The sequence below is a fragment of the Rosa chinensis genome, chromosome 2 (genome assembly GCF_002994745.2).
Source record: "Rosa chinensis cultivar Old Blush chromosome 2, RchiOBHm-V2, whole genome shotgun sequence".
Classification (NCBI taxonomy): Eukaryota; Viridiplantae; Streptophyta; class Magnoliopsida; order Rosales; family Rosaceae; genus Rosa; species Rosa chinensis.
In genome coordinates this window covers 31,331,752-31,340,113 of record NC_037089.1, presented here as the reverse complement: position 1 = coordinate 31,340,113, position 8,362 = coordinate 31,331,752, and the positions used below count along the sequence as shown (strand labels likewise).

At 41.1% G+C, this 8,362-nt stretch overlaps 1 pseudogene; it reads right to left on the bottom strand.

Annotated features, from left to right (window-relative positions):
• Nucleotides 1–304: 304 nt before the first annotated feature.
• LOC112184114 lies at nt 305–6,329 on the bottom strand (annotated as a pseudogene).
• Between the last annotated feature and the right edge of the window lie 2,033 nt (nt 6,330–8,362).

Sequence of the window (8,362 nt, the reverse complement as noted above, 5' to 3'; positions counted from 1 at the left end):
TAGTTATGAGTTTTATTTGGGAAAGTTTGATACTTCTTCTATAATTGGAAGGTGGGTGGCTGCTGGAAACTTGTGTATAGCACAATTACAAGTTTAGTCTCAAGAAGAACAAAGCTAGGGTTGAGGGACTTCATCTCATTGGGAGATTTCTACCAGAATATCGATATTGCTAAGGTAGAAAGATCTCTGATCAAATGTTGAAAATTTTCTTGAAATAATTAAGCCTTTGGATATCAAATTTGCCAGTATACAAATTAATTATATTCTATACTCCCATGAACTGTGTGGTGATTTGGTTTGTGTTTTACAACTGGGCATTTGGTGCATGATATGGCAAAGCGGAGGGCAAAGCAGTCAATGTGATCAAGTTCGATGTGAGAGGATTGAATCTCTTTAATGGACGACTAACAATTGTGGCCTCCTTCAAGAAAGCATCCAAATCAGTTAAAGCACTTGATCTACCTTTTTGCTCACCTATGTAACATTTCTTTACTTTTTAGTTAGATTACTGCTACAAGTTCTTAAGGGTTTCTATTTACAATTTTTACAGAGAGTTGACATCAGCTATGACAACTCTCTACAATCACTCCGGTTCAGGTATTTGACATTATATTGTGGCATGCATATCAGATAATTGGTCTATCCTTTCTGAAACTACAATCCTCTGCTATCTGCTGGTTTTTGCTTTACTTTTTAATTCCAGCCGTAAATTATGAATGAGCTTTACAAGCAAAAGAGTGGTGATCGAGATCATAATACTTTTGAGTGTGTGTGGGATCAACTTTGGATTTGTCAACACGGCTACTAGTGAAAAAGCAAAACGAAGCAGAGAGAGTCCATTTTTGAGTTGAGGAAGAAAGAACCATCATGGAAGTGTGTAGTTGTGTACACCACGACCAGTTTCATAGTGGGTGTAGTTTAACACTTGAACTCTAATTATTTGTTTTTGTCTTTGGAAATGTAACAGTTGATGAACGTGTTTCGGAAAAATTATGACATTCTGCTTGGAATCTTCAATCCAGACGGTTGGCTTGAGATCACGTATCCTAAATCATTTAATGATCTGTTATTTTTATTCTATGCAGATTGTGTTTTGTTTTCCCTCAATTGAATCACTACAGATATGTTGATGATACCATGAGGATAGGAAGGGATGACAAAGGCAATATCTTCGTCTTAGAGAGATCAGAAGAAAATTTAATTTAAGCCTGAAGCATCAGTTCATTGTTATATACTTCAAGGCCGATTTCCATCATTATTGGAGGCTACATTCATTGCTGCACTAGACAGTTTTTCTAATTTTAAATGAAATCATATAGTAATTTCAACAGGCATGTCTTGTTGAGAAATAATGAAGGTTCACAAGCAATATGTGCTTTTATGAGGAATGACTTGGTTTCATATATATGAAAAATCATGCTCTTGAGTCTAAATATTCTGGCAGCCCTTCTATAAGAAAGTAGAAGATGGAAAACGAAGGATATGGACTCCTTGCTAACCTCGATTCTTATTATAGAGACTTAAAAGCCACACCGTAATTGGTGGTGTTTGCACCAGATATGTTGCAGGCTATATCTGCACTACATGTTTTAGTTAAGGGATTTTGTCCATTTACCCCATTTCTAGGGATTTTTTTCCCACTTACCCCATTAAGTTTTTTTAATTCTCTCTTACCCAATACACTCTAAGGGAGTCTTCCCTAATACCTTTTTTTTTGTTTTTAATTTTTTTTAATACCATTTTACCCTCACCCCCTTGTTACTTAGAGAGAGAGAGAGAAAAAATAGAAGAGAGAGAAACCATGGGAGACTTCCCCGGAGCCCGTCACCGGCAGCCGGAATCCGGTCATCGGTCGCCGGATTCCGGTCACCGGTCGCCGGATTCCGGCCAACTTTCGCCGGAATCCGGCCAACTTTCGCCGGAATCCGGTCACCGGCTGTCGCCCACTGGAACTTGCTGAAAATCTCACCGGAAAGTTTTTTTGCCCCCAATAGACATCTATTGCCCCCTAATAGAGGGGTAATAGACGTCTATTGCCCCCCAATAGACGTCTATTGCCCCCCAATAGACGACTATCAGCCATGTATTGCCCCCCAGTAGACGTCTATTGCCCCCTAATAGACGTTTAGATTACCGAAATAGTAATTAATCTTCCTAAAACTACACAAATAAAACTTTGATTAAAGAAAAAAACGAGGAGATTACATCAATTCAAAACATCTATTGCCCCCCAATAGAGGTCTATTGCCCCCCAATAGACGACTATCAGCCATGTATTGCCCCCCAATAGAACTTTCAGTCACCAGAATAGGAACTAATCTTCTTAGATTTAGATAAATAAAACTTTGATTAAAGAAAAAAATGAGAACATTACATCAATTCAAAAAGTCTATTGCCCCCCAATAGACGCTTTAACAGACTTCTATTGCCCCAATAGAACATTTTTTTCCTTCATTTTTTCTTTCTTTCTAGGAATTCTGCACCATTTTATGAAAAAAAAAAAAAAAAAAAAACAGATAAATTGATCTGGGCACCCAGAGAAAAGCTCTGGGCACCCATGTCATCTTCTCCATTTTTGTTGCAGTCGAAACTGTGCCAAACCTGCCAAACTGGACTCGAATATAAGGAACCAACCATGAAGATCCGAATTCCAACAAGGCGAAGCCCTGACCGGGTCGGGTCGGCACCGTCGTCTCTAGCATAAGAGTCGCTGGTGATGATTTTGTGGTGGTGGTCCTTCTTGCGGTCCTCGGCTCCATGGCCGGCGTTGAGATTGTCAAAGAGGGAGTCGGTGCAGTTGACGGTGTCGCAGGTGGTGAAGCAGAGGCGGAGGCGCTCGGAGACGATCTCCAAAACTGGATCCAACAAAATCTCCTGGCCTCCACGACGACCCAACCCATTCCGGCGACGTTGCGAGCCTGGTGAGACCGGCGGCAGAATTTGAAAATGACGACGGAGGTGAGAGAAAGCAGATCGGAGAGGGATGAGAGAGAGAGAGAGAGAGAGAGAGAGAGAGAGAGAGAGAGAGACTGCAGATCGCAGAGGGATAGGGAGAGAGGAGAGAAAATTGATGGCATATGGATGTAATTCATTAATTAGATGGAGGGTAAAATTGTTATTTTAGTTCAAATTGGGTTAGTGGGAATTAAAATCTGTTGCTGGGGTAAGTGGGAAAAGTTTGGCTCATTTTGGGGCTTTTGGGCAAGGACCCTTTAGTTAATACTTTATGTGCATACCGCATAGGGCACAGCATCTCTAGGGGTTTCTCATGCCTGGAGCAGAACGAGGAGGGTTAGTGAGGAAGTAGACAACTTCCCTCATCGTAGGTCTTACAGAGCTATGATTCTCGACGCACATCATTGCTATTTGGAACATGTGCTCAACACCTGCCAATGGGAATCCACTGAGCCTGGAGTCCACAACTGCAAGTACAGGTGATACATCGGATGGCTGAGGGATTTGTGATGTGGTTTTCCTTACCCAACTTCCTAAGTTCACAGCTTCTTCAACTAGTTCGACCACTGGTGTCCTCCCTGTTACTAGTTCCAGTAGAACCACACCAAAGCTGTACACATCGATTTTCTCATCCACTTTCATTGTGCGACCGTACTCTGTTCGATCATACCATCACAACAAACACGGGCAAAGTTATTCAACATTGTAATTGAGTCCTTAAATGGTTCGTTTATTACTTTTTATCATTTTCAAAAAGAGTAGGATGGTAGCGGTTGTGACAGTAGCCTAGATAAATGAGATTACGCACCTGGGGCAATATAACCAAACGTACCAGCAAACGAAGACATGAAATCTGTTGGTCCTTGAAAGTACTTGGCAAGCCCGAAATCAGCAATACGAGCATCAAAATTAGAGTCCAGCAAGATGTTATCGGACTTTACATCCCTGTGTATAATCAAAGGTGAGCAAGCATGGTGGAGATAACACAATCCCATTGCAGCTTCCACGGCAATCTTGTATCTCATTTCCCACTCCAAATGCTCTCCATTAGACCCATGCAACAGTTGTCGCAAGCTACCATTAGGCATGTACTCGTACAACAACAAATTCGTGTCCTTGTTCGACATGTACCCCAACAGCCGCACTATATTCCGGTGCCTGATTTGTCCCAATGTGTTAATTTCAGCCGAAAATCCCTGATCCCTCCTCAATCATTTGATGGCGACATCACCGTTTGGCATTGTCCCTTGGTAGACATCTCCAGCACCGCCCCTACCAATAATGTTCTGTGCGTAAGTGCGTTTAGACACTGGAGAACGTCCTCTATGTTGAGATCCAGCTGTACTTGGAAAACTGTGAGGTTCCAAGAGCTACATTTCTGAATCTTACTGTTCTTTCTCTTCCTATAAACCCTGATAAGGACATATATGAGAAGCAGCATGAGTAGCAAAGTTAGCAGAGCTCCAGTGAGTCCAGCGATGATGACTTTATTAGAGCTGTGCGAAGACAGGTGTGGATTTCCTTCAAAAGAAGCGTTAAGCTCTAAAAACTGACCACCTGTTGGGATCCTACCAATGAAATTGTTATAGGAGAGATCCAAAGTTTTGAGGCTCGCCATGTATGTGAATTCCACAGGTATTGGACCTGTTAGCTTGTTCCTAGAGAAATTAAGCAACTCAATTACTTTCAGTTTGCCTATCCCTCTTGGGATTTCCCCAACAAAATTGTTTTGACTGAAATCTAGGGACGTTAGAGAGGAACAACCAGAGATAGAAGCTGGAATTTCACCACCAAAATTGTTGGTCCTGATGTTGAGTTCCGCTAGCCACGGTAAATTGAAGATTTCCTCCTGTACTTTCCCGGAGAATCTGTTCATTTGCAGATGAAGAATTTGTAAATGGGGAAGATTTCCAATGGCGGATGGGATTCTTCCAGAAATTTGATTATTAGAAAGCGTGAGGGTTTCGAGCCAGGCACCAGACATCTGCATCGGGAGTTCTCCGGATAAGTAATTATCAGCCAGCTCAATTATGTTCACATCAGGTAAGCTGAAGATTCCAGCAGGAATAGTCCCGTTGAGTGTGTTTTTCATCAATCTCATTTTGACTAGCGACTTGCACCGGCCCAATTCCTCCGGAATCGGCCCAAAAAAGTGATTATCCATCAGAATTAACTCCCACAACCTCCCTCCTCTGCACAAATCGCGAGGAATCAAGCCGGTAAAAGGTGGTTTCCGCTTACATCGAGGTCTTTGAACCTTCCATTCCGGCCAAGACTCTCCGGTAGAGCAAATGTGAAGTTGTTCTCCGAAACTAGAAGCGCCTCCAGATGAGGAAGATCACCGATGAAGTTGGGTATCTGGCCGTAGAGATTGTTGCTAGACAGTGTGAGAAGGCTAAGGTTCTTGAGCTCTGAGAAACTCTCCGGTATTTCTCCGGTGAATTTGTTATAAGACAGATCTAAAGCCGTCAGACTCACCATACCTGAAAGTTCTGGAGTTATCTGGCCGTAGAGATTGTTTTCACACAGGTTGAGAAGGATAAGATTCTTGAGCTTTGAGAAACTCTCCGGTATTTCTCCGGAGAGTTCGTTATTTGAGAGATCCAACGCGCGTAAGTTCTTCAAAAAGCCTAGACTGATAGGAATCGTGCCGTTGAGGTTACAGTTGACCATGTCAAGCACTTGCAACGACTCCATCGTTCCCAACTCAGGAAGTCCACCTTCGAATTTGTTATAGACCACGTGCAATTCCTTGAGATTCTTCAACTGAGCCAAACTGGAAGGGAACTTTCCGGTGAGCCCGATACCGTTGAGGCCTAGATACTCCAAGCTTTGAATCATTGAATAATTTCCGGGAATTTCTCCGGTGAATTGGTTACCGCCAAGATCTAGATGTTTGAGCTTTTTGAGATTAACGAGCTGATCTACCGGAAGTTGACCAGTGAAGTCGTTAATATAGGCATCGAGAACCTCAAGCTCTGTCATTTCTCCGGGAAATCTTCCACTAAACAAGTGGTTGGAGATGTTCAAGAGCCTTAAAGAAGTCAGGTTGGCGATCTCCCGGGGAAGGCTCCCTCCTAAGCTGTTGTCGGCAAGGGTGAGGTTGACGAGCTTGTTCAGAAGTCCAATCTCCGCGGGAACCGAGCCAAACAGATGCAAACTGGAAACGTTAAGAGCAACCACTCGTGACTGGTGGTCACATGAAACTCCAGAGAAGGAGCAGTAGTTGTGGGAAGAGCGCTCCCAGTCGTCTTTCCCTGAACCTTGGGGTCCAATCATGGCTTTCTTGAGTATCAATAGTGTGTCAAGGTCACTACCGCAGAAACAACATTGTGGAAGCAAAAGGAAAATGAAAGAAATGTGGAGGAGATTATGCCAAAAACCGGAGCGTACCACCATCTTTTTGTTCAGCAGCAGAGTCCGGTAATAATTTGACAGAAATGAGAAGACAATTAAGAAAGATCCAGACTTTTATAAGTGGAATGATGAAAAGCAAATTTTAATTTCAAACATAATGAAACAGCAAATTCACAATACTCATTAGTCATTAGTGGAGACAGAACAGAAAACTTTTGAACAAATTGTTAAACCTTGATTCAAATACAAAAATCTGATGTTGTCATGTTTCTCATGGTTTTGTATGTGTTTGCTGTATAAAACGTTCTAGTACTTGAGGATTTATTTATATGTATTCTACATTGGTTGCATTAGCTACTCTTCTGCAATGTTATAGTTCAGAGTTGAAAATTCTGTATACATTTACTTTCATGACTATGATGGTTTGGTTGATTTGGGGAGACCCTGGAGTGTTTCATTTACTTGAGTCCAAGTCTTGTCCGATATCTTTGAAGTTAAAATTGGAATTTGCATCTTGTGTTTGCATATGGAATAAAATTGATAGAAGTCGGTCTTTATTGGTAAACAATGGGAGTTTCCTTCGTATGAGCTAGGATGGCGAAGAAAAAGTCCTGCCGTAAGTTCCATAATCAACTGTTCACTATTGCATGAGATGAAGATGAATTGGACTTGTTTTCACTTGGCTTCATATCAAGCGTTTTAATGGCTTCATATCACCTGTCCGACTTTTCTCAGCCGATCCTTTATTTCTTCTTGAAAAGTCCGTATAAGTTTTGCTTTCATGACGTCTATGATGGTTTTGATTGATCTGGGGAGACTGGTGTGTAGGTCCTTTCCCAATCAACTCCTTGATAACAGAGACAGAGCGTTTATTATGAGTCCAAGTCTTGTCTCTTATTTTGAAGTTAAATTTGAAGACTTTGTATCTTTTTTTTCGATGACAAAAGACTTTGTATCTTGTGTTTGAATGCGGAATGAAAATGAAGGAAGTCGGTCTTTATTGGTGTACAGTGAGAGTTTCCTTCATATGAGAAAGTAGTGATAGCAATCAAAGCATCCTCACTTCCCATCAACGTATACCAAGTCATGCCTCCATGCATTCATCCTGAAAGAATAAGCCAAGAAATAATAACAATAAACACACTATACACATAGATTAGCACAAGGACTAGTTTGTACACGTACAAAATGTGCAAAAACAACCCATAGTTACGTTACGAAATCGGTATATATCTCTGAACTTATTATAAACTAGCCAACTCCCATTTCGATCATCTTAATTGGTTTATAAGGAAAAATTTGTCAACTACAACATCTAAAGAAAGAAACTTTCATCACAACATCATCTGTCTGCTTAACCAGCTCAAAGCACACAAACATCTCCTACTTTCAGATCATTCTGCCTGAAAGTACCTACTTGAGAGAACCTACTTGAGCGATAGTCACTAATCCACTTCACAGAGTCACAGACCACAACCTCTTTGAAACTTGAAGCTTGGCTGTGCTTTTCTTTCTCTTCATGTAATCTTTCACAAAGGTACCCACTATATGCCGCAGAGGCTAGATTAAATAGGTAACAAAGGGCAAACTGTGCACCAAATTAATGCCAAACATAGAAATAAGCTAGCGTAAGAGTAATGCTTCTCTGCAAAACAGATCAGATATAACGAGGGACAACAAAATTTCTCTGCCTGGCAAGGACAAAAGTTTCATAGTTGTGAAGAATTATAAAAAAAAACGTGTAACAAAGTGTTACATCTAATCCAGTTTATATAATCATGGCAGTGTAAACTCCATGCTCTCAATCATATTGATCCACTGGAAGACCTAATGAAACTTCTTTATTGAGAAGTTAAATCCATATTTGGATAATTACAAGATTATTTGTGAACATATATAGTTATCAAATGTGGGGTACGTTCATGTTCATACCAGAATTCCTTTGGTCAGATTAGTTTCGGTCAAAAGAGTTCTGAAGTAAGGATGATTCGATGAGTATTAGATTGGCTGCTTCAAGAGTGGATTTGCCAATCGAGGCTGCGAAGTCTCA